Source organism: Motacilla alba, chromosome 1A (genome assembly GCF_015832195.1).
Source record: "Motacilla alba alba isolate MOTALB_02 chromosome 1A, Motacilla_alba_V1.0_pri, whole genome shotgun sequence".
Classification (NCBI taxonomy): Eukaryota; Metazoa; Chordata; class Aves; order Passeriformes; family Motacillidae; genus Motacilla; species Motacilla alba.
The window spans coordinates 5864226-5889817 of NC_052031.1; the positions used below are offsets into that span (position 1 = coordinate 5864226).

Here is a 25592-nt window from a genome sequence, read left to right on the forward strand (position 1 = left end):
CCCTTTTGAAAATAGATAGTGAATTCCACATTCAGGGAGCAATGAATAAGATAAAAAGCCACAAGATTAGAAGCTTGAATTAGACACCGTTTGAGAGAGCAAAGATAAGTTCGTGTGCGCTGGAAACTTTTCGGTTGCACTGGAGTGGAGTGGGGAGAAGATCTGCTTTTAAAGAAGATGCTCAGGGCTTTTAGGCTCTGGGCTGTTGGCACAGATTCAGCAAAGCGTTTAACTAAGTGCCTAATTTTAATGATGTAGGGCCCCACTGAGTCCAGGGCTGAGGATGTGGTCCGGTCTGTACATTAAGCACTTTGCCTCCCACGACTTCGAGAATTCAACCCTGTGCACATCGTGCTGAAAATTAAGGGGAAAAGAGACACCAGCAATTGCAGTCTGGGCTCCTGTGCTGAAAACAAGCCATCCATCCAATTTAGGGCTGTAAATAGTAAAATTGGAGATGGGGTTAATGATTCAGAACAACAGAACAGGGAACAGGATTTAAAAAAAAAGCCTTGACGGTTGTCACAATGGGCAGCAAATGACAAGTGCATTTCAGTGCAAGTTTAAGACGATTATACTTGGAAGATGGAGCTAAAATATAAAGCGAGGGCTGTATGCAATTCTGCACGTTCAACTGGAAATGTAGGTTATGTACTTGGTATTAATTCATGTCCCAGTGAACAGGAAAAAAAAAAAACCTTTCTTCGATTCAGATGGGACTTGAGCTGTAGATTTTTCTGACTAAGAAGCTCTGGATAATTCTTTTCTTATGTATTATTAATAGTTCTATTACATTAAATCTTAGGTGTTCAGAATGATCCACCAGAGGTGTTTCTCGCCCCATTCTTAATCCGTTGTTCCCAGCTGAAGTCTGGGGTGCACCTGGGTAGGTGAATCTGGGCTTGGAAAACTGGCACACGGGTGCATATAAAGAGAGACACAATTTTCAGGACTAATTTCTTACAAGCAGTTCAGCAGATGTGTTTTCAGGAGGGATTTTAGTGTAGTCAAGGAGGTGTTGCCCTCCAAAAGGAACTGTTTGAAGAATTGCAGAGTCCTGGGGAAGAGCTACTAAAACAAATGAGCAGGAGGGGGGAGGGAGTGATGAAAAAGGAACATGTTGGGAGTGGTGAAGCAGAAAGATCCTGGCAGGGAGTGAAGAACAGGTTTTCTGGATGTGTTAAAGGTGTAAAAAAGGGCAGCCTCAGAGACAGTAATGCAGATAGTAAATCTCCTCCCAGGATTTGTGATTACTACGTTGTGATTAAAAAAATCCCAACAAAATATAAAACCACTGAAAACCAATACAGGAACAAAAAAAAAAAAAACCAAAAAAAACCAACAACAACAAAAATGTAGTCACATGGAAAATCCTCCTGTCTCGTGTGTGTTAGTGATCACAAGCAGTCCCTTGTGAATGTGGTCAGCATTGCTATACAAATATGTGTGCCATGCTTCTGAGCAGCAAATTCCAGCCCCCTTTGAGGGGAGCTTTGTGAGAGATTTTGGACATAAATATAAATGCAAAACCTAAAAACCGAGAAGGAATATGGAAAATGGAAAACGCTCGGGAGGATTTGTGATGACTTTGCAGACTGGAAGTAGGATGCAAACTCCCAGGTTGGAAGATGTTTCCGAAATGGCAGTCAATTAAAATAATATGTGATAGAGGTTTGACAGTTTGGGTGTTTTCAAGTGATCCAGCTGTAGCTTGGAGTGCAGTGGGTAAGGTGCTTAGCTGGATGTTCTCCTATGGCAGTCGTTAGTCACCTTTTCCCTTCCCATACAGCAGCCAGAACCCTAATGACAGTGGATATAATGATGCCTTCAGGGATGCTTAAGGAGTAACAGGGCTCCTGTAGCAAGGTGCAGCTTGGTTCCCTTAGTCACAGTCTCAGTGGTGTGTGGAGGAGCCAGGACATGCCTCGAAGGGGTTGTCAGCCCCCCCTCATCACTCCAGAGCTGTTAGACAATTAGTGTCTGCTTCCTGCACACGGCCAGGAGTGGAAAGGGAGCTCCAACTCCACCACCTCACGCAGGGCTGGAAGTCATTGGGCCTTTGCTGTAAAGAGATGAGAAATGTGAGTTACTGCTCAGCATGGCCTGTGCACTTCACCATAAAGGGTTACCCAGCAAAGCCTCTGTCAGAGGCACCTGATGAGCTTTGCCAGTGCTGCTCTTGCCTCATCTCTCTGACATCAACTGTCCTGAGCTGCTGCAGCCTTATGTAACTGCCCCAGCTCCCCTAGCAGCCTTTTTTGGGGGGGAAAGGTGCTGATTCACCCTGCACACAGGTGCTGCAGCGCAGTTTTGGTTGCAGCTCTCGAGTCAGGCAGTACCTCTCTGGAGCAGAACGAGGGAGAAGTAAAGAGAGAGGAAAAAGTTGGAGCTGGAGGAAGGTCACACTGCAGCACTCATGTTTCTACCTCTCCCCTAGAGATGCTTGCTAGGAAAAGACAAACCTGATGGATGGTTGTACTTTCAAGAGAACACAATGCAAAGCAGGTGGTTACTGGCACTTAATAGACCCAGGGTTGTGTCTGTGCTGCTTTCAGAGGTTCACCTTCAGCAGGCTCTAATCCTGGCTGCCACGGGTTGTGCTGACAAAAGTCACAATGGCAGAGGATGTGGAGTAAACCATCCAAGTGCCAGGCCCCAGTAGAGCCATGCCTACAGTAGAATACCAGCACTAATGTCTCTTTGCTGCCCTGGGTGATATTGGGGTGATAATTAGCAGAATTCCATCCTGCCCAGCTGCAACACCACCTCCCCACAGTGGTGTAGGTATTTACTCCATGCCATGCTTGGTTGTGGTACAGAGGTGGTTTCCTGCATATGGATCCCTGTATCACAGTGGCTCGTGGACACATAGGGCTTAAAACAGGCATTACTGACCCTGGCTCAAGCAGCCAACTCAGAAATCTGAGTCTGTAATCTTGGGTTCTTCTGTGCCCCTTGGTTGAGGAGAAAGGGCATCCCAGGGCTGGATGATCATATCTTCCTAAGCCACTGGTGTACAGCAGATGGGAAAATGGCCTTGGAGAGCCAGTTTCTGTCCCTGATTAGAGAAGTGACTTACAGAGCCTCAGGCATCTGAGATGGGGCAAGATGACATGTGGAAAGACCTAGGGGTGTGGGTAGAAACCAAGAAAGGGAAGCATTTTAAAAATGTGCTGTTTTAATGAATATTTTCAAAGCAAACCAAAATTGAAGTCCCAGAGTAAGGCAGTCTACAAAAATGCCAGACTTCAAAAGCCAAAAAGGGGGAGATACATGGCTTTCAGTGTGCAGAATGCCCAAAATAAAAAAAATATATTTTTGAAGACTTTTAAAATTCAGAAATCAGAGTCAGGAAGAAAAGAAAAGGTGAGATAAGAAGGAATGAAGAAGGGTTTCAGGGTTTTCTTTGTTGTTGCAGTTTTGTTTTTTTCACTGCTCATCAAAGCCTCCTTCAGGACCTCTTCATCAGCCAGCTCTAAGGACCCGTCCCAAGAAGTGCCTCCTCCAGCAAGGATTAGCTGTTTGTTGTGAACATGCTAATTTCTGATCATAGTTCTGTGAGTGCATTTTCTTTCCTTGCTGATAGAAACCATATTAGCTAATAAAAATAATTAAATTTATATTCTCCAGATGTAATTGGTGATTATGCCCTCTAGGTGGAAAAAAATGCTTTCACATGAGCAGAAGCCTGTATTCTCCATTTAGATTACTTAAATTCCTTAATTTCCACAGAAGTGGACTGCAGAGAGAATAGTATCCCCCTAGCCTGCACAGAAAGGGCATTAGCAGCCATTTCCTAAAGTAATTGATAGTACTGGTCACTGTATTATGCCAACTCTAACAAACTCTCTCCTCCTTTACTGCTAGCCTGGCTGTAATTCCAGTTACTCCATTGGGAATTTGGCTCTTGGAAAGCTAAGTGATTTATAAATTTTTAAGAGGTGATGCATACATCTAATCTAAAGGAAAATGGGCTCTTGCAGTCTGTGCACCTGCTGTCTGGGAGGGGAGAGGATTTCTTGCAGAATTCCTCTGCTAAAATGGGAAAACTCTGATCATCTTTAGGGTAGCTTGTTTTAACAGATTGATGAAAGGCCATTGCTCCTCGAGCCTAAAGCCTTCAGTTTACCCAGAAGTGGTTAAAGCATGGATACCTATTTTTGCAGCAGTGAATCATCACACGAACTTCCCAACTGCTGGCTATTTTTTGTGAGGGAGCAGTTTTTTTGTGAAACTGTGGTGGCCTTTATTTAGGTCACACTCGGGTCCCTTCTCCCTGCATCCCTCCCCAACATGGTTTCAGTGTGAGAAACAAACTCTATCTAGGAAACAATTTGTTAACAGCCTTCTTCCTTCCAGCTAGGACTTCTGAGCCCTGGAGAAGTGTGGCGCAGAAGGGATGCAAGGCAGGGAGCATGGGAAGAACCCCTCCATGGTGAATTCATACCACAGTAACTTGGTATTTGATTTCTGGATGAATGCAGTTACTTCTGCTGGTCTGGAATTGCCTCTGAAGGACTTCCTGTATGGATACCCTTGGCAAACATACACTTCAAAACATGTCTTAAAAGAGTTTTATACTAATCCATTTACCCTTGGTCCTTGACAATGTCCAGGTCAAAAGTTACATGGTGTTCCCACTCCTCTGACACAGATGGCACCTGAAGCTGTAGAGAGATGGGGGAGAAGCTGCTCTCTGCCCTGCTTCAGTTGTTAGTGTGTCATCGTTGCTAGAGAAACACAAAACCTTGGACTGGGATTCTGGCAGAATAAAAGCCTTTCAATTCATATATGATCACATTTAAAGGAGGGGGAAGGAGGGACCTTGTAAAAACCCTGATCATCCACTAGAGAGCATATAGGCAGTGCTTCTCCTTGGAGAAAATAAAAATGTCAAGCTCTTATTATGCACAATAATGCAATACAGTTTAAATGTTTACTGCTGTTCTACCCTCTGCAGTTACATATGGAGAAAAGACTATGTGAAAACTAGAAGAAGGCTTTGCAAATATATAACTTTTCATGTTCAAAAGCCTCTTATCTCCTTGTTAGCGTTTAATATCTTCTCATTCTTAAAGAGCGTTCCTATTCTCCCCATGGAAATATTAAATTATTTAAAAAGTTCCTGAGAAATACTCAGAGGTGGGCTTGAGAAGGTGCAGAGCCGATCTCTGCAAGGGCATTTTATGGCTTTTAGAGGATTCCAGTGTTTCATTTCTGGCTGATGGGGTTTGGAAGAAGCTTCTGCAAACAAACTGATGTGAAGCTGCTCATTCTGCAGATGATCAATGCAAGAAGCTGACGCTGAGAAGGTGATATCCTTTGAAGTGTAATGATATTAATGTTGACTCTTAAATATTTCATAGCTGTTACTCTTTTGTAGTGATTTTAGTGCTTGAGTTAAGGAGCACAATTTTTTTTCCTCTTCTAATTTCCATTTTTCCCCTCCAAACTGCCTCACTCTGTGTGTATACAATACACATATGTAACTTCGGATTTAAACCATAGGGATCTGCGTGCATTAAATGGATAGTGGTACACCCCACTAATTAATTAAACTTTTTTTTCCCCCATGGGTGTCAGATTTACTTTTCCAAAGGCTGTTTGTTAATGCAGTGCATGTTAGAGGCAGTTTTTTTATGGAATACATTGCTGACTTTCTCTGTTGCCCTAGTTAACCTTATTCCATCCATCTGTAGGTTACAGATGATTCCACTTGCACTTGTAACCTGCTGTGAGAGCTAGGCATGAAAAATAGTATAGAAACCTCAGGTAACTCCTCGGATACAAATTTTTTCCTCTGCATTTTTTTTGCTTGTTTTATTTTGTGGGAGGTAAAATCCTTTGTCATGAATTTGCTACATTCATATAAAGCAATATGGATTTGTTGTACATTCATTATGAGGCCTTTCCTGGTATTTTTTTACTTTTTGTGTGCCATGATTCTGACTTAGCCAGTGGCAAAATGTTTGTGTAGTACTTGGATACTGGATGGATTTCCACTGACACTAATGGACAATCTGGTCAGGATTTTACTTGCCATCAGCATCAAGCAAACTTTCTTTTTGTTGCCTTTTGCAAGTGATCAATGGATCCACTTAGATTATAACCTGGAGTTGGGAGTAGAATTACATGTTAATATCTCTCATTGCAATAAAACAACTGTTAGAATCCATTACTTTTCTAGGGAAAATAATGGGATTTGTTCAATTTTAACTGCCTCAGTAGTGTACTGGTGCATATATAAATGCTGATGAATGAAATCAAGCAATTAGAATTAGAAATTAATAACACAAGGCATCTAGTCATTTCAGCGAGTTTGCATTTTGATTCTGATTGATTTTTCTAATATTTGCTAAGTGCATATGTATCCACAAAGGCTTTATATCCATATGCTGTATTTTTAAAAAGCTGGCATGTTGACTTCTGGGAGCTAGATCTGTTATTTGACAGCAAATTATGATTTAATTTCTGTTATCTGAAAAACTGCACCATTAAAATAGCTGATGCAGAATTTAAGAATGTCTGTTCATTGTTCTCTTTTTCAAGGTTTTTGGAAATTACACTTGCTGCCTAACAGTGTAAAGTTGGTTTATATTTCTGGCAGGGTTATTTTTCCTCTTTGAATGACAGCAAGTATTTGTGTGCATGTATGCAAGTGTGACATGAAAATACAAAGATAGCTGCCTTACAGTTCTGGTTTTGCTTTTTAATTGATATTTGGATGATATGAAGCAAACAACTGCCATATGACAATGAAGTGGACCAACTTTCCCAGCTGGATGTCATATTTGACGAAGTATGTAACCAGAGAAACTGTGAATTATGTAAAGTGCTAAATAGGATTGTGGGTGTAACTTATTACCCTGCGGGCTGGAAGATACTGCTTGTTATTTACTTGCACTTTCTGAAGCAACATTATCCTGGGTGTTTCTCAGAAGTGCTAAACTTCGTTATTGGGAAAAAAAAATAGAGAAGTGAGTGTCATACTTCTGGTTTCCTATGGGGAAGGAGTGGGAGGTTTTGGAAGGCTGGCTGTGAGTAGTATAGAGTATGATTTCTTCAGTTCTTGTCTGCCATGCCTTGCATGTGTCTGCTCTGCTGCCACCAGGTAGGGACCAGGATGAGCCAGTTTTCCTGATAGCTCCTGATGGAGACAGATGCTGCTGTCTGAGTCCACTTAGATAAGAGTTCCTTGGGCCTCTTTGGGGTGGTGGCTTTGTTTTATATTCTGTGTTTACCTCATCAAGGACTATTTACTTATTGACTGTGTCCCTTTGTGGCTCTGTGCTTGGATTTTTTGGTTTTGGTTTGGGTTTTTTTTGGGGGGGTTTCAGTCAAACTGAATCACATAATTTATTTTTACATATACTTCTTGAAAAGCCAGTGTTCTAACATCAGGCGCTTGCTTTGCTGCATAAGCCTAATGCAGTCTCTCTGAAGTAGACATTTTAAATTTTAACCTCAATATAAAACTTGCTACTTTGTGTTTTCTGCTTTCCACACTGCACCTGTTGTTCTCCTCAGGATCTCTGGATTTGTTGTTGGGCCATGTGCAGCCCATTCTTATTTACCAATTACCACAAGTGTCATAGGTGATCTGTGGAGTCAGCCAAACTTTTTGCAGTAGCATTCAAGTTGTGTTAGGAGATTGTAACCACATGAGGGTGTACGAGTTGGTTTGGTTGTAGGAGGAAATAGTCCTAAGAAGGACCAGATTTGGTGAAGAGCTTTGCTCTTGTGCTAAACATTGTTGCTTCGTGAGGCATTAGACTGGACTTGTAACAAAACCTTGTTGCTCAGAGCAGATAACTGCAGTAGTAGTAGGCGTCTGGTTGGGTTGTGGGAGGGATGCATGGCAGAAAAAAGTTAATGTCCATCAGCTGTTGGGTGTTTTTGTTAAGGTGAGACAATATTAACTGCTGGATCAGGCCCTGAGCTCAGGGTTGTCTCTGCTGTCTCTGGCCCTGCAGGTGAAAGGACAGTCCAGGGGACCTGCCAGGTTTCCACCTTCTGGCAGAGGCATGTCACCTTGCCTGTCCCTTCATTAACTGGAGGGGACAAAAGTGAGTGATACTTCAAATACTCAAGTTTTGAAAGAAATTTTTTCAGCTGCTTTCCATTTTTTATCTCTGCGCTTTCAGGTTTTTTTTTCCCCCTTAATTTTTTTTGGGAAAGCAGATGGTGCTGTACAATGGGAGAGGTGGAAGTTTACTACTCTTCTATGTGTGAGCATTATGCAGGGTGGAGAGAGTCCAGGAAGAGGCAGCAGTGTGGCTGGGAGAGGCATCATTGCTCTTGCTGAGTCTTTGGTGAATGGCAAACCTTCTCTTTCCTGAAGACTTCTCCAGAGACTTTCTTGCTCTTGCAGGTAGCAAAAGGCACTGTCTTTTTCAAAATCCTGCTGAAGGAACAGGAAAATATCAAGAACTAGAAAACACCTGCATTATCCCCTCTTACAAAACCTTCCTGACTTCTTGGCAGACAAAGGGAAGACCTGGTGCATGCTTCCAGAAAGATTTAGGTTTCAGCTCATGGGCATTTTCCTGCATAAAACCTTGTTCAAAACATGTTGGATCAGCTTACAGAGCAGGTCTGTGGGGTGCAATACACTGGGAACTGCTTTTTCCCACAATCCAAATGTTTTGGGGGCAAAGAAAGGCGAGCACTGTTGTGGTGGTGACTCACAAGAGTCTCGTGCTGCTGTGTTCTTCACTTTCTCATGTGAAGCTCTGTTCCAGCATGAAGACAGAATGCACCACGCCACAGGTGCTTGCAACCCATGAGCATGTGCCTTCCTTGGTACCTGTGCTCATTTTGAGCTTTAAGGTCTGCAGAGCTGGGTGAAAAGGACAAGAGAATGTTACTGTGCTGGTGTGGTGGGAAGGCCTCGCAGAACCCCTGCAAAATGACAAATGTTGTGTCAAAACCTCAGGAGACAAATAAATTGTAAACAGCTTATCCTTCTCCAACTTTCCAGAAGTATTTTATTTTTACATAAATTCTATGTGATACCTACGAATACAGCTATCTCCAATTACAATTCTATGATTTTTCACTCACACATGAGCCTAATTCTCAGTTTTCTGCAGTAGCTTTGAGACAGTGTTAAAGTAAAGCATTTGAAAATTCAGACATTTAAATACTGCTGTTGGAACTTTGTTCCATCTGTCAGAATTCAGGCAGTGGTGTAGCAGTTGTTGCCCAGTAATTCCTATTGCACAGTGAAAAACTATTAAGCTTAGTAAGAAGGTGTTAAAAACATGACCAAACTGAATTTTCAGTTGGTTTCCTGTTTTTAACATTTAGATTCAAACTACAGAATGAACATAATGCTTCCCATCTGGGTCTCATCAGTTAAAACTTATCTTTTGGTAAATCTAATGATGAGTTTCTGCTTACTAATTTCACTGCAAGATCATAGGCTTAAAAAAAAAAAAACCATTGAGACACTCAAGTGAAAAGGAAGTTTGATGGGTGCTGTGTGTTTATTTCAAATGCATAAGCACCTTAATGAAAAAAAAAAAAGAAATGTGATATTTTCCCCTTCTTTATTAACTTGTCAAAAGTCTTGGGCTGAAGATGGGAAAATGTTATCGCCTTCAGTGCACTGTGTTCAAGTTCTGCTTTCAAAAGCTTCAAGTAGTTTTTAAAATCAATTTACCAATTTCCAAAAGGTTTCCAATCCCGAGTATCCTAGTTCTGTAAAGTTGTATGAATCTTTTTCCTTTTATGTTAGTTGATAATTGTGTCTTATATCTAAGTTGTTAGTTATGGGAAAGAATTACCAATATAATTCTCTACAATCACCATTATTATCTCTGCCCTTCCCAAAATAATTCAGAGCTTAAAAATACCATCTTTAAAAGATACTGGGGTTTTTTTTTTTTTTTTTTCAGTTTTCATATGGCAAGTAACCAGTGCTCAGACTCAGGCCGTTTTAAAATACCTAGTTCTCCTGGCCATAGCTGGACATTCAACAATCTCATTTTTCACTAGAAATTATTTATTTTTTCTAGAATTTTTTATGTGACCTCCCGTTTTCAGTTTGAATTTTAAGTCCAAATGATTTTTTTTTTTTATAAACTTGTTTCTAGCATTTGCTCTGTACCAAAATTCAGCCTTTTCAACTTTTCCAGATTTCTTTCCCTGACTGCGTTCTGCAGCGAGTTCAGCCCCACTTTTCTGTATTAGTTAACCTTTTGCCCTATAAATATTCTGTAATGGAAATTTTTCCTGGTTGGCTCAGGTTTGTGATAGTCAGCGAGCCTGGGCTGATAAGGAAACCCCGCTGCCAGCGTGCCGAGGAAAGCATTAAACCACAGCTGTACTCCTTAGTGCTCCTGTCTTTACCTGCCCCAATCACATGCCATTACACTTGATTTATCCAGTGTAACATGATCCTTATACAAAGCCAAGCTTGGTTGTCATAAGGCCTTCCATTTTCATGCCTTTCTTATCTCTTTTCCAGCTGCATTTTCCCCAGTGCAACAAATAGCTCTGGCATAAAACTTTCACAGTAAAAGGAGCCAGGAGAGAATTTGTGCAGGTTGGGTTTTGATGGAACTTAGACAGATAAATGTGGCTGGGGGGGGGGGGGGGGGGGGGGGGGGGGGGGTATTTATTTTATTCTATTCCCTTTTTAGTCTCCTGCTTTCTGATTTCTTTCCATGATATTAATCACCTTGCTTACCTTACTGCTGGAGTGCTGGAGATACGAGCTGTGAGATGCACCATTCTGTAGCATATACTGTTGTCGGCATGTTTTCCTGGTCTGCCTGCAAGTGCCTTGGGAGCCCAGCTGCAGCCACTTCAGGCTGCCTTCTGGGGGAATGCAGGGGGCAATTTTGCATTTCCATGAAGCTGTGTGTTTAAAAGCTAAATAAACTAAAATAGGCACAATTCTTCCATAGTCAGTCCCACCAGGACACCTTCCTCGTCAGACTTTGACAAAAAGCAGCTCCTCTTGGCACTGGTCTTTGTGTTGGATGGAGCATACAATGTATTTAGCAAAGAAGGCTTCCATTCATGTGTCCCTGCAAATTAAAACAATCCAAGAGCTTAGAGAAACCTAAAACAATTTGCAAAATGGGAAGATGCTGCTAAGTTCAGGTGATTAGAAATAATATCATGCCTTTAAGAGTCTTTAAATTCATGGAGAAATACCAGATTTCTGTGACACAAAGGAACTTAAAAATCTAAACATATATATTTCTTTGTCTTAGGAACTTTCCTTCATGTTTTAATTTTTTTTTTCTTTGAAGCCACATACTCTGAAAACTTACTTTGCCCATTTTTAGAAGGGAAACCCAAGGCTCATTGCAATATATTTGGTTGTGTCCTTCCAGTTTAGGTTTTGATTTGTACTGAGTATTTTTGGATGCATCAAAAACATGACTTGCAGTCAGAATATGTGTCCTTGTCAACATTTCAGTAAGCAGAGGTCAAACCAGAACGTGAAAATACAACTTACATATTCATAATTGCATAAATTGTCCCAAAAGAAGGTCTTTTGTTATATGCTGTCCATTTGCATGCTTAGTTAATAGTTTAGTGGGCACCATGAAGATGTCAGCTGCTTCTTTACTGATAAATTTTACTTTATTTTGCATAAGCCTACATACTTTTTCAGACAAGAGAATTAGTGTAATCTCTTTCAGAGTGATAGTGGCATAAGTTCAATGCCTACAAGAAGGGATGATAGCACTGGATATCTGTTAAAAAGGAAGAAATCTTGAAATATTCTTTCACCTATGCATTTAAAGTGACTAGAGATTCAAACAGTCCTCAAAACATTGATGCAACTTTACTGTGTCTGTAAGTCTATAAGCACTTGCCTCCAAAACAAACAAACAAAAAACCAAAGTGTGATAAAATAGAAAGTATTTGAAAGGTAAAGCAACTATAAACAGTAACTGTACTGAATGTATGGCAGTTTTTTTAACAGTGTGGATAAAAGAAATGGGGCAGGAAAATCATGGGGAAAATAATGTAAACTAATGAAAACTTATGTGGCTTCCATGAATAGCTTTTAGGGGGTTTGGGGGGAAAGCCATTTCATAATAGAATAAAATAATAAAGACAGGTATCAGTGGTAGTCAGGGCCACAGATGCAGCCATCTGAAGATGAAAAACCTAGATGTGATCCAGCATTGCTTTGGTCCAATTTTTGGTGGCATTTTTGTCACCAATGACTCAGGAACGTTTGAGGATTTCTGCTCTAATCAGCTCCATGCTGCCCTGAGCACAGTGGTCAAAATTCTCTAATATTCTTAGTCTGACTACAGTAAAGCTATACCTGCCTTCAGGTGGGATAGTTTGCAGTGGTGAATCAGGCCAACCCCTGAGAAAAGGTGACAGTTGCAGAAAAGACAAAATGTCAGGAAAAGAACAAAACCCCCATTTGCTTACTAGTGAAAGCAAAGACTGTGACCTAGTTTCCCTTTTTTCATTAGGATGTGTTTTAGCAAAATTGCCACCATGTGCCTGCAGAGGTGATGAGCCCCAGCCACACCCCTGGGCTTCCCAACAGCCGAGCCATGCAGAGCCCAGCATCATCCCCACAGCAGATCATCTGCCAGAGCCCTGGGGGCAGAAAAAAATCAATCCAAGGGGCAGCAGATAACTCCTGAGAAACACAGGGCCCCTGCCAAAACCCCAAGTGGGGCAAAAGCACTTGTAGGAAGCAAGAGGCAAGCAAAAGCACAGCAAGGGCTGTGGCAGAGCCTGCACAGGTTCACCTGCCGTGTTCGTGCCTCCGGCCCTCCCAAGCACAGACACTTGCCAAAGGAAACTGCAGTTTTTATTAATGTCTTGAATTACAGCCAGGTAATTACCTTCAGGAAATTTTCATGTTGCTGAATGACAATCTATAGAAAGTGAAGGAGGAAGACAGGCTGGACGGGGGAAGCTAAAAATTTTGTAGTATAATACACAACCTTCTTGATTTAGAAACTACGTATAGGAAGATCTAGGTGTGATCTTCAGGGGAATAGTCTGTGCTGTAAGTGCTAATCCTAGGAGGATACTTTGCCTTTGGTGGGTATACACAGTGTCTGCATACTGGGCTCAACACATTGAATTTTGATCCTGAGCTACCCAAAATTAGCATTGAGCAGTATCAGCCCAGTATCAGCCTATTGTAACAGTGCTGAGTGTCAGAACTTTGCATGTGGCTTTTCAAGAATCCAAAAAACATCTCTGCTGAAGAGGCTGTTTCCTCACGCTGACTTTCACATTCACTTTTGTTTTTTTCACTGCTATTAATTTATTTCCTGCATTCCATTAAAAATGGCATTGACAGGTCAAGGAGCATTAAAATGATTTCATTTGCAAAAAAAAAAAAAGCAAAAAAAACCAACAAGCAACAACAATCACTACTGAAAAACAGCAGCAAAACCCTCTCTGCCTTTTTTGATTGTGCAATTTACCAAAGATTTACATTTTTAGCATCTGTTGCCCTTCCATTATAGTTTTCATCTTGCATGTAAAATTGATACAGCAGCATAAACAATCTCTCAATGACTGGAGAAGGAAAGCTTAATAATAGCTCTGATTATTTTTTTGTCAAAAAGAATATAAAACATCCTGTATTTTTTATTATGTCACAACAAGTCGAGAGTTTGACATTATCACATTAACTGCTAATGTATAAATGCAGCACTAATGTACTAGAATTAAAATTTTGTATAATGACCTTCCCTTGGTTCAGCCATTAAAAATACATTAATACTCTGTCTTGCAAATTGGACCTGATGCAATTTTATTCATCAATAACTAGTTGTGGGGGTTTTTGTTTGTATGGATATCTGTGTTTATCTTCTGGAAAATTATTCTGACTTTGTCTTTTGCAAAGTAGAAGTCAACAACATCTCAGGTGCACTTACATGGCCTTAATTTTATTTTTATAGTAGCCAGAACAAGGAAACTCTGTCTCCCTCCTTCTATCTTGTACTCAAGTTGGCCAGCTTTATTCACTGCTGTGTGCTCCAACATAGCCATTTGTAAAATTCGTGTATTATTCATCTCATGTGCAAATTGAGACTTAATTAACAGATGTTTGTACCTACTTTCACATCCTCCTAGGAGTCACACTATGCGAGTGCAAAGCAGTTGTTTGCTGGGACGTTACAACATTGGAGCAAAGGCTTTTTTGGAGATGGGGAGCAGGTTAAAAAAGAGCTACATGGGGGGTTGCTTTATTTATTTCTTTAACATACTTTGTAATCTTTTTAAAAATCCCTGTTATGAAGCAGGTGGACACAAGACAGCAGAAGATATCTCCGGTATAATAAGTGTTATTTCTTGCATCCCCCTTCTACAAGCTACATGCATCAAGGTTTTATGGCTCTTAAAAGCAAGCTCTGAGGTAAACAAAAAGACTGCTGGAACAGCAGTGGGCATGTCGAAGCACACTTGAAGATAACAGCTGTCAGGACACAGGAGATGAAAATGCAACCAAGTACACAGGCTGCAGGAAAACTTGGCCTTGGGCATTTTGCTTTCACTTCAGTAGTTTTAACCCTTTGTACTCCAGGAATTATTTTTAAAGCTGGGGGACCACAAAGGAGGAGAAAATCCTTTGTGAGCTGTTTCTGAAAAATGAAAATACACAAATAATTAGTAAATAGCTGCTGGGTCACTGCTATAAAGTACAGGCAGGGCTGCATTTAGACAGCTTGGCTTTTATCTGATTGTGAGCTGTGTGTTTCCTCATAGGGGAACTACCGCCAACCCAATTTTAATCAGTTGCAATTTTGTTTTTTGCATCTAAATTAGAATAGCTTGGATTGAAGGGGAAGTGAAAAGAAATGTCTATCAAAGCATTTCTGTAAAGCAAGAACTCTTTCACTTTAGTTTCATCATGCATCTCTAGTCTGATATTCTTCATTTTACCCAGATATTACCAGGATTACTACTCCAGTGTATTTTATATCAGCTTTCTGCTTGAAAAGCTAAACAAACAGTTCATAAGCCATGCTGGGAAGTCTCCCCAAAGACCTTGCTCTTTAAAACATTTAAGTACAAGCATTACTCAGATTGGCGATGGAGAATGGAAACTTTCAGTTCTGTTGTTGTCTAGAATCCACCTTGATTTGGGAACAACCAAAAATATTCCTTCCTGATGACCACTCGGGGGCCTCTGCGAGGAGACTCGGTGGTATCAGTTACTGCAAGTAAGCAGACATGTATTTGGCACATGCCTCAGCACAGACCAATGTGCCTCCCAGCCAAGCTGAGGGACGTTAGCAGGACAGAGCTTGATTTGTGACTGGATTCCAACCTGTGACCCAGCAAAGCTCCTTGCTGCTGAGCCTGTTGCTCCTGCACTTTCCACCTGCATTATACCCAGTTAGAACGAAAGTGGCTAAATGCAAGTTTCTGCTAGCATCTGTTCCCATGCCTGTTGTCTGAAACAAAGCCTAATTATCACAGCCCCTTCCTTCATATTTTCTTTTGACTTACCCAGTTGTCTACAGCTTTGATATCTAGAGCATAAATGCCAAGGCTGAAACGTGCATCCAATTAGATGACTCTTGACTGACCTACATAACAGTTCATTCATGAGATAATGTGACCTGGAGTCATGGAGATAGAAGCCAGTTGATTGAGCTGGCTTGGCTGTGTACACTGCAAACTGTCCAGTGATTGAGGAATCATCTAAAATTAGCCCTACACTGTATGTTGTCAAGAGCCTTTCAGACCCAGCTCTGTTTCAGTAATATTTTTTTTATGAGATGGGCGTATAATTTGTCACATTGTAATTCTTTAATGCTTAACTTTATTAGCATGAGGTACTTGGGTATCAAATAAAATGAGCAATTAAGTGATTTATGCTTGAGGTCTGCTCTCAGTTCAGGGCATAGGTAGCCAGCCTCCCCTGAAGGGGCGAGAGAGTGCACAGTATTTACCACTTCCTTCAGAGAGCTACAAAATGGTGCTTTTTGAAGATGAAACTCGTTGTGCATGTAAATCCCAACTGCCTATTACTGCGCCGCAAGTTAAGATGCATTTTTATATTAAAGGTTATTGTGTGTTTGTAGAGAACCACAGGGTGTTTTCCTTAGCTTTTGCCTTCTACATTTGTGAACTTGCAGCTTTCAGCTGTGAGGCGAAAAAAAAAAGTTAAGCAGGGAGCGAGTGGTTTCAGCGTAACGACTAAGCGACAGTTCTTGTATTGCTAAGCCACAAAGGAAGCTCAGATAAAGGTTGTAGGTCGGAAAGAAACCTTGAGGAGCATGCTCGTGAAGTGAGGCACTTGAAGAAAGGCTGCAGCTGTCACTTCCACATCTGAGAGGCTGTGAGGTATTTTAACCATTTTCTTATTCTATCTTGTCTTAAAGATTTATTAACAGAATAATGTAAAATTATCTGGTGTCCTCTGGGGCATAAGTCCTTCTATTTTTATTTTTTCCCTCAGTAAGTGTGGTAGGAGCAGTCTGTTCTCTGTCGTGTCCAGTTTCTCTCAGATGGAACTGCTCTGGGGCTGACTGATGCGTGTTGCGAGGAAGATGGGGGGGACATTTTGTACAGGGAGGCTGTGGGCTCTTCAAAACACATTTGGGACACAGCACCGGGGTTCCTGAGGCTTTCTCTTTTAGCAGATGCATCTCATGGGGGTTTTACATGCTCTTAAAGAGCAGGTTGCTTGCTGTCTCCTTCTCTGTCTCTTCCATGGTTCTGTGGTTAACTCTGCTGACACAGTGGTGATCCTCTCTTGGGGAAGGTGAAGATTAATCAAAATGCCCAGGAGCTGGCTGTCAGATGTCCAGCAGGAGGTTTCCTGAGAGTCTTTTTTTGAATTCCTTAGGGGTTCAGCGGGTTTTTTTATCACTTGGTGTTCTATAAGAAATAATAAGGAAGTGACGACCTGCACAGCAGTAAAAAGGCATTTAATTTATTCTTTCACATCATACATTTTGTAGTGCTTTCGTATGATCCATTTTTTTTTTTTATGATGCATACACATTGTTTGGCTTTGAGTGAATAAATTGTTGGGAATGCTGGAGAGAGAAGCAGCAGAGAAACTTATATTTTGCAGGAGTTTTTGGTTCAGACAGACCACTCGGGCTCCAAGCTGAGGCTGAAATTGCACAGGGCCCAATTAGTGCCTGTTACCTTTGCTGTTTGCTCTTGATCGGTTGCAGAGACAGAGGTTTAATTAAGCAGAAATGGGGATGTGGAGTTAATGTTCATTATAACTAAAATCGAAACAGCTGTTTACCTTGCTGAAGCCTTGTGTGTTAATGTCCATAAATCTCACCTCGAGGAGAGCTCCGAGGAGCCAGCCCCTGTACATGCCTTTCCAGATACCATGTGATATCATTTTACATACTCATTTTCACAACATTTCCTAATCATATTAATTAACACATTAGGGTATAATTCTTATTGTCTGCAGAAATTACTTCAATTAAAACTATTAACATATTATCATGATTGTTATGGTACTTGCAATTTGCTTTGTTACTACTAAACAACTACTGCAGCAAATCCAAATGTTTGAAATCAGCATAAAATTGTCATGGTTGCTCTTTTCCTCCTAAATGTCACATCAGGTCTCACAGTAAACTTCCTGAATAAGCTCTGTTTCTGTGCTGGGGTTTCCTCAAAAAAAAGAAAAAACAAACATGTGAGAGGCCATGACTCCTACAAGTTGAGGCTAGAAATATTTTGTCTTGATTAGGCTCTGCAGTGCCTAACAGGAGTGTGATCACTGTGCAAGTAATATGGAAAGAATAAATATCTACAGTGGAGAACAAGATAGTAATGGATAGAAAATGGTCACATTCATGCTAAAAAAATCAGTAGGTTTTTTACTTCTTTTCTTTTCTTGGTCAGAGCTATGAGTTTCTGGTCTGGCTGTCTTGGAAGAGGAATGAAGGCATCAGGCTAGCTTTAATATTGAACATTTTCAGTTTCAAAATCTTCTTACAGGCAAGTGAAATGTGCTCCCTGTGTAAGAGGCAAAAATTTTTTGTTAGTGTAATTGAAATCTTAATGGTCTCATCAAAGATGGTTGTTATTATTATTATTATTATTATTATTACAGATCTACTTATTAAGAGAAAAGAAGGAACAGTGTTATGAGGGAGGAAAGCTTCAATAACACATTTGGGATGGATATAGACATTTCTGAGTGTCTACTCCTATCAAAGGTGTTTTGCTCATCCTTACTCAAAGAGCTTTAATTTTTGGACCTGAGAAGTGGTGAGGACAAGTAGTCATTGGGAGGGGTACCTTGATAATGGGGGTTTCTTCTTCCTTTTTGCCTTTATGAGCATGATGTTGATGGTTTCCTAATCCTCATTCTGGGTTCTTCTTCTGGCTGTTTTAATGGTTTGGTTTGGTTTGGTTTTTTTGGTTTTTTAATGTTTTCTAACATTCTTTTGCGCCTTGCTCATTCTCCCTCGGATTGCAACACCACCCATTCAATATGTATGTGATGTCTTACATATCTTGGTACTTTTCTGTCTTACTCTAAAACCACAGATTTGCATTTTGTAGGCAGCTGTAGGTGAATTTTTGTAGCCCTGGGGTCTTGAGTGTCAGGCTGTGCCCTGTCTAATACCTGCTCGTGCCTCCACTCCTCTGCACTGTACCTTGTGCAGCCTCTTCAGAGCTCTCCATTATGATACCAGGTCTGTGTTCCTCTGCACTCTGTTGTTACCTTGGGATCATAAATATTTCATCCTGTGCAGAGTAACTGTGAGTTACTGCTGTCTGTATAAAAAGTGCACACAAACCACATCATTATGCAAAGACAAGCAAAAGCAAAATATATTAGGCAATAGCCACCTGGCCATTAAGAAAATTGCTGCTGCAGCTAAAGCAGCAAAAATGAAGCTCCAAGTTGGGCAATACAAGTGTAGGCAAGACTGACATGCCTGGGGCTGAGGATGTGCAGGGTCAGCACAAAGTCTGTGTCCTATTGCTGGCATCACTGGGCTACAGGACATGAATGGATCACTCTTTGGGTGTACCCTTACTGGCTGGGTGACACAGGATGTCCTTCCTGGTCTTGGGTTTGTAGCAACACCTTAAACTGATGAAATAAAAAGTGAGTACTTCGCCTTTACAGAGCAGGTGTATATTGGTGTTGTATTAGCAGGCAAGTTGAGAAGCAAACAAGAAATTTTATCTAACTGAGGTAGATAATTGCTATCATTATTCTAAGCCATATGTATTCTATTCATCTTCATGATATTGCTGTGACAAAGCTGTTATCCTCCTTTACAGACAAAGTATTTATCTTACAGTTGGCCTAGGATGCCTCTATAGTCAATGGAAAAACATTTCTAGCTCCATTTTAGTCCACCTGAAGTCTGAATTGCCCTCTAAAATGATTATTTCTCTTCACGGACTAAACAGGAAATCCCACACACATAAATTTAATAAATCTGAGCCAAAGAGATTAGAGATTTGTCTGCAGCAGATGAGTTTCAGAGCCTGTGCTTTCACAGCTGTTACTAGTAACTAGCTTACCTTAAATTTATTTCATATATGGAATATATAGGTGACTGCTATAGTTTAGACTGTACTGTTGTTTTACATCAAATGAGACGTGTCCAAATGGCCGAGTGTGGAATTCAATTTTCATATTTCGAATGAGAAGATAATGCCCTAATCAGGTCTTGTCTGTTTAATGCGCTCAGTGGCACTACTCAATTCTTTTCAGTTTGGCTACCACTCCAAACTGTTCAACCATCTGCTGATAGCAGCCGAAAAGATGACAATATAATAAATTACCAGAAAAAGTTAAGATGCCTAACATCTGCTCTCCACCAAGCTCGAGCATCTTCCCTGAATTGATGTTCTGTCATCTCCTGACACAGTCAGGGAAGTTTCCTGCTATAAAGCTGTTGCAAATTCCAATCATTTACAGCTGGACCTACATTCCAGGCATCCATCCTAGGCCTAAATAGGGAATAACAACAGAGAAGGGAAAAGTCAAAGGCAGAAGAGCACGTAGTTTCTCACAGGAAACCTTAAGAAGTTCCTGGCCCAGGTAAAGGCCTTCATCTACTCATTATTCATTATGATTAATGAAGAAATACCTCATGATGGCAAGCAGAAATTTGCAAGACAGAAATAGAAACTGATGTCTCTTCAGAACCACATGATTGTCTGTCCTGGAACTACGCTGTGCATAATGTTTTAATCAAATAACAGTTTGCTCAGTAGCAATGGACCACATTGGTTAGTGCAAACAGAATGCAAACGTACTCTAGATAAGATTATGTAGCTCCAAAGGTGCTGGTAGGCAGCCACTGTTGAGAAAATATACACATAATATTTATTTAAAACATTCCTGGAGCCTCCTTTGGTGTTATTAGTCTGTCATGAAAATCTGCAAACACATACTTACCAGAAACTCACTGCAAAACATTAGGCAGTTAGTGAAGTCAAATATAGAGGGTGGATGCCACAGCAGAGCACAGTTAATGGTTGAGCTGTGACTTAACTTACATCCAAGTGCAAACATAATTAAATTAGAAAAAGTCCTGAACCAAATGGAGGAGGTGTAGCCTGCCTGGAATGCAAAGATGAATTTGGATCCCATTCTACTGCTTCAGTCTCCTGAAGTAGAACTGGAGGAAACAGGAGTCCAGAGCTGAATCCAAGTTAAAAGGTATAAAACAAACCAGTAGGTGCCACAATGTTCTGCTCATTATTGTGGTACAAACTTACACAAAAGTAGCTGATCTAAGAAAAAACACTTATGGACTGGAAAGTTTGGTGTTATTAATATGGGATATTTGCCTTGCATTAACTAAACCCAAGTTGTTTTCTAGTTTCCTTTTTAAAGTTTTTTTCAAGTGTAAAATCATCCTCTTGAGGTATTATTTCTCTAAGCATAATAATTGATTTCTTCTCTGTTCCTATTTTCTCTGACATACACAGCCCTCCCTATCAGCTGTTTACAGAGTGAAGAGGTGAAGGAGGGGCACTCCTTGAGCACAGATACCTCCACAGTAAGCTCCTGTGATTTTAAGCTCAGTGAAATTCCACTGGATCTAAATTCACCTTAAGCAGAAGGATGATCCTTGTAAATATATATGAAATCATATAATGTAGTTAAAAATCATAAAAGAATACAAACATAATAATAAAGGGTGTAAATACCTAAATACTCCAGTAGCCTTTAGTATATAACAGAGCAACTGGATTTGATCCTGGAGAGTCTACTCCACACTGGATTCCCTTGAGTCTTGCTCTGCCACAGATCTGTCATCCATCCATCCATGAAAATCTATTCCTTCAGGTCTAGATTAGAAAATGCTCCCCCCTGTTTCTTCCTTGTAACTGTAGTGTTCATCATTCTCTCTGCTGCTTCTCCTTGCCTCCTTCTGTCTCCTGGTTAAACCTTGGGGCTGCTGGCTGGTGTTGCATAGAGCCAGCAAGTTTTTCCTCAGCTAGGCCCAGTAGAAGCAATAATGAAGTTCTATTTTAGCTTGTGATTTGGCAAGTGATTTGGCAAGCACTGGCTGTGATGTGATAATACCTGAAATAAGGAGCCAGCAGGCTGAGCTGGCAGCAGGAGCAGGGAGCACCACGGTGCTGGTAAATCTGAGATTCTTGCCATCAGTGCACCTGGATGTGTCTAGGCACAGACACTCAGGTTTATGTCATACTGCACCAGCCTGGAGGAGTCCTGAGGGGTTGCTCAGATGAGCTGGTTTGGTTTGTATGCACCAGTCCTGTTTGGAAAAGGTGGGAGTGTATAAATCTGTGTGCATGTGTATGTCCCTGTCTGACAGATTTAACCTAGTGCAGAATTAAACCTGTAGCTGTCACTGTCTCATCCCAGCATGGTGACCAGCTGTGCCTGACTGATACAACAGGCTGTTTTCCCTTTTAGAGGTATTATTTATAGTGTTATCTTTTGGAGTAAGGTGTGAGACTGGTGTATTTGGCTGGATAGCAATGCCGGTATGTTCGTCTGCTGCAGGGTAGAGGTGATGTTTCTAATCAAGCAGAGGCTGAATGGACTTTCCAAAAGGAACAAGGTGAGATTTCTAAACAATTTAAAGGATTTTGTTCAGAACAGGCATTAATCAGTCATTAAAAAGCAATTGCAAATAGCCATTACTTTCTGTCCATCTCTAGTGTTTCTCAAGCATGTCCCTGGAAGCTTGACACCATTCTGCAGCTTTAGCAGTAATTTGAATGCAACAAATCGTACCTGCAAAGCACAGATGTTGAAAGCTGAAAAATCTGAAGGTGCCGTATGTTTCCTGTAATTGAAAGCAGGTGCCCTGAAGGAAGCAGAGATTCTGTTTCACTTTATGAAGTATCTAGTTGGCAGAGCAGGCAAAAAAATACCTGCTAAAACTTCATTTACTAGGACTGGATAAAACAGATTAAAACTGTTGTTTTACGACAGCTCTTGGGCTCAAACAAGGGATCAAGATCCTGTTGTGTTGGGCAGCACTGGCAAAAAGGAATTAAGTCACAAGATTTGTAGTAGTAAATAAATGTATTTAAAGGATGGGATGGGATTTAAAGGATGGCATGGGATTTAAAGGATGGGATGAGAGGAAGGACCATGATACAGAGACCTCTTGGAATGATTCCAGAGGAGGACTACCAAGATGATTGGAGGGATGGAACACCTTTAGGAGGAAAGGCTGAGAGAGTTGGGACATTTTCATCCTGAGAACAGAAGGCTCTGAGGAGACCTAATTGCACCTTCCTAAAGGGGGCCTGGAGAAAGCTGGGGAGGGACTTTGACAGGGACGTGTAGTGACATGAAAAAGGGAAGTGGCTTTAAGCTCAAAGAGGACAAGTTTAGATTAGATATTAGGAAGAAATCCTTTCCTGTAAGGGTAGTGAGACACAGTAACAGGCTGTCCAGTGAAGTTGTGGATTCCCCATCCTTGGTAGTGTTCAAGGCCAGGTTACACCAGGCTTGGAGCAATCTGGTCTCGTGGAAGGTGTCCCTGCCCATGGCAGGGGGTTTGGAACAAGATGATTTTTAAGGTTCCTTCCAGCTCAACCCATTCTGTGATTGTGCTGTATGATAACCATTCCTTGTGCAGCACTGAAACCAGGCCCAGCATCTCCATCAGTTTGGGCATTGGGATGGATGCTGCATCCCAGGTCTGCATCTCCCAATGGCCCCACACCCAGACACTCATGTCATTGCTTAGTGAATGCTCAGTATGGGGGGCTGCCAGTCTATCTTTTGCCTCAGTTGTTGTTTAGAAAGACTCCAGGCCTAAAAATTATTAAAAGCTATGAAAGTTTGTGCTTTGGAAGATTGCTTCTTGGGAAACAGCCTAAAAGGTGAAGCCTGCAGGATAAGGAACAGGAGAGAAGTCCCTGGTGAGTTGTAGCTGCAGCTCCACCTGCAGAGCTCACAAGCCTTTAGGGAGGACTTCTTTTTGTGTCTGTACCTCAGTTTACTTATGGGCTGTGGTAAAAGCCCCAAGGATCCTCTGAGAATTATTTAGTTGTTGCTTGTGGGGGGATTTTGCATGGTTTGTGGTACTTTTTAAACATTTAAGATCCAAATGTTGTACACCCCATGAGATTTAGCAGAATTGTATTCCAGCTGAACATAGTCTGTAGGTGTTGGTAGTATTTGATAGTTAAAGGCAGAAAAACAAAATAACAGAAAAGCACCCCAAATCATCCAAATTTACTGATGCCTCCAGCCAGTTGTGTAGTGCTGCAAGCTGGGACTACATCCACTTCTGTTCTGTGTTTTGGTGATTCTAGCAGGCATAGAAAGATGAAACAACTTTGATCAAAACATTTTCCATCTCTTTTTCTAATGAAACAGATTCTGCCTGGCACAGAATCATTGTACAGTTATTTCATCTCTCTCAAAATACTTTTCTTAAGTTCTGAAAGTGCTGACTGACCTGTGTGCACTAGGCTTAAAGCTCTTGCTCCCATTTAAACACTCTCCAGCACTTTCACTATATTCTTTCTCTTTGGGTTGCCCACAGTTTTTTTTCCTCCATCAGAGGAAGAGGCAGAGGCAGACATTTTCTAAGATTTTTTCTTCTTTAGCCCATCAAACCACTGAAAGAAAGAAAAAAATGTCCTTTGTCCACATTGTGACAGAGAACATAGATTTTGCTGAGAAAATAGTGAATTATGTTTACTGCCTTTTTCTAATGGCTAAGAATAGATGGGGAAATTTGGAAGGAAAATGTGGAAGAAAAAGCCAGATATTTTATATATATTACTCAGTTTTTCATTATTTTTGACAATCTTATTTAACTGACTTAATATTGGATCTTAATTCCGGCCAAAATTTTAGAAACTAGGAATTTAATGACCACATCATTTCTCTCTGTGTAGCTTCCTATACATGAAAGGTCAATGTCAGTCAGACTGTACCATTTGGCATGAAGATGAATATAGAAGCTAAAGAGGATTTAAAAAATACATGATCTGGCATTTGAAAGTGGAGTCTGGGAGTTGAGTCCTGCTTTTATTCCTTTATCTTCTGGTGACCTAGCGCTTCTTCTCTAATGGGGTGTGTTTACAGATTTAAAACTTTTTTTGTCCTACTGCATGGCAGTGAGGAAAGTCCTGCAGGGGCTAAGTCAGATTTTTAGATAGGTTGAAAAAGTGTCTGGTTGATGCTGCCACTCTCCCTAGAGGCATTTCTGTGCAGAAAGTATGTAGAACAGGTTTAATACTCTCCACACCTCACAGAACCTGAAAGAGAAGTCCATTTACCTAAAAATCTTTGGCAGGGATGTCTGATCCCCTTGTTTCTTGTTATTGACTGTAGAAAGAAGGGGAAGTGTCTGGGTTACTAATGTGGTATTTACTGAGGCTTCTGCAGCTCAGTGAAACCCATCTGAGCATTAGTGCCTTAATTTTCCCATGTGAAACATGGGTTGTGTCTTGCAGTGGAATTGTGATCCTTACTGCTTCTGTGTTCAGAATGCCTGGAGAAAGAAGGCAAAGTTAAAAGGCAAGGTGGTATATTCTGATCAGGGTGGTGCTTGCTCTAAGAACTGCAATACACAATCTGAAAGTACAGCACAGGTTTGGACATACAGAGAATGAAAAGCACAGCACTGAAAAATAAATTAGCATTAGATGGCTTATAAGCCTTATTGCTTTATGCAGTGGTGCTTTCAGGCAGTGTTGTTAGGTATCTCAGGAAAGGAGTTGAATATTTCCAGTCAGTCTTGGAAATATCCATTTTAATGTGCACAGCAAAGGTGGAGGAACCTGGTGTTTATGATTTGAATACTTGCAAGCAGTCAGAGCTCTGTGCAGAGTCCCTCTGCATCTGCTGGCTTGCTATTCTTTATTTTTAGTCGCTCACTTTTGATAATTGCATCAACTTCTCACTTGAAAAATACATATATATTAAATATGGCTTTATTATGCATTGTTAAAGAGTAAGAGACAGCAGTCAGGCAGCCTGCAGAAATCTTCTTACAATAGTTATAACAAATGTTGTAAAATTTCTGAATTTCCAAGATTTTTTATTAAATGAAACCTGGCTGAATAAGCTGCATCTTCTTGTCATCCATTTGCTTTTCTCTCTAATCACACAAAGCTCCCTTCTGTCATGTATGAGCCTTTTGCACTTCAGTGCCACATGGTTCATGTTT

The 25592-nt window shown here is 40.8% G+C and overlaps 1 protein-coding gene across 12 annotated transcripts in view; it reads left to right on the forward strand.

Moving 5' to 3' along the window:
* Nucleotides 1–25592, forward strand: part of CELF2 (CUGBP Elav-like family member 2) — a 543235-nt gene that overhangs the window by 328144 nt on the left and 189499 nt on the right. The window contains exon 1 of one of the 12 annotated variants that reach the window (XM_038154617.1): nucleotides 10656–16305. The exons of 10 other annotated variants lie outside the window; for them this stretch is intronic. The gene's annotated coding sequence lies outside the window, so the exon portion shown is untranslated. One more of the 12 variants, XM_038154619.1, reaches the window with a different exon arrangement.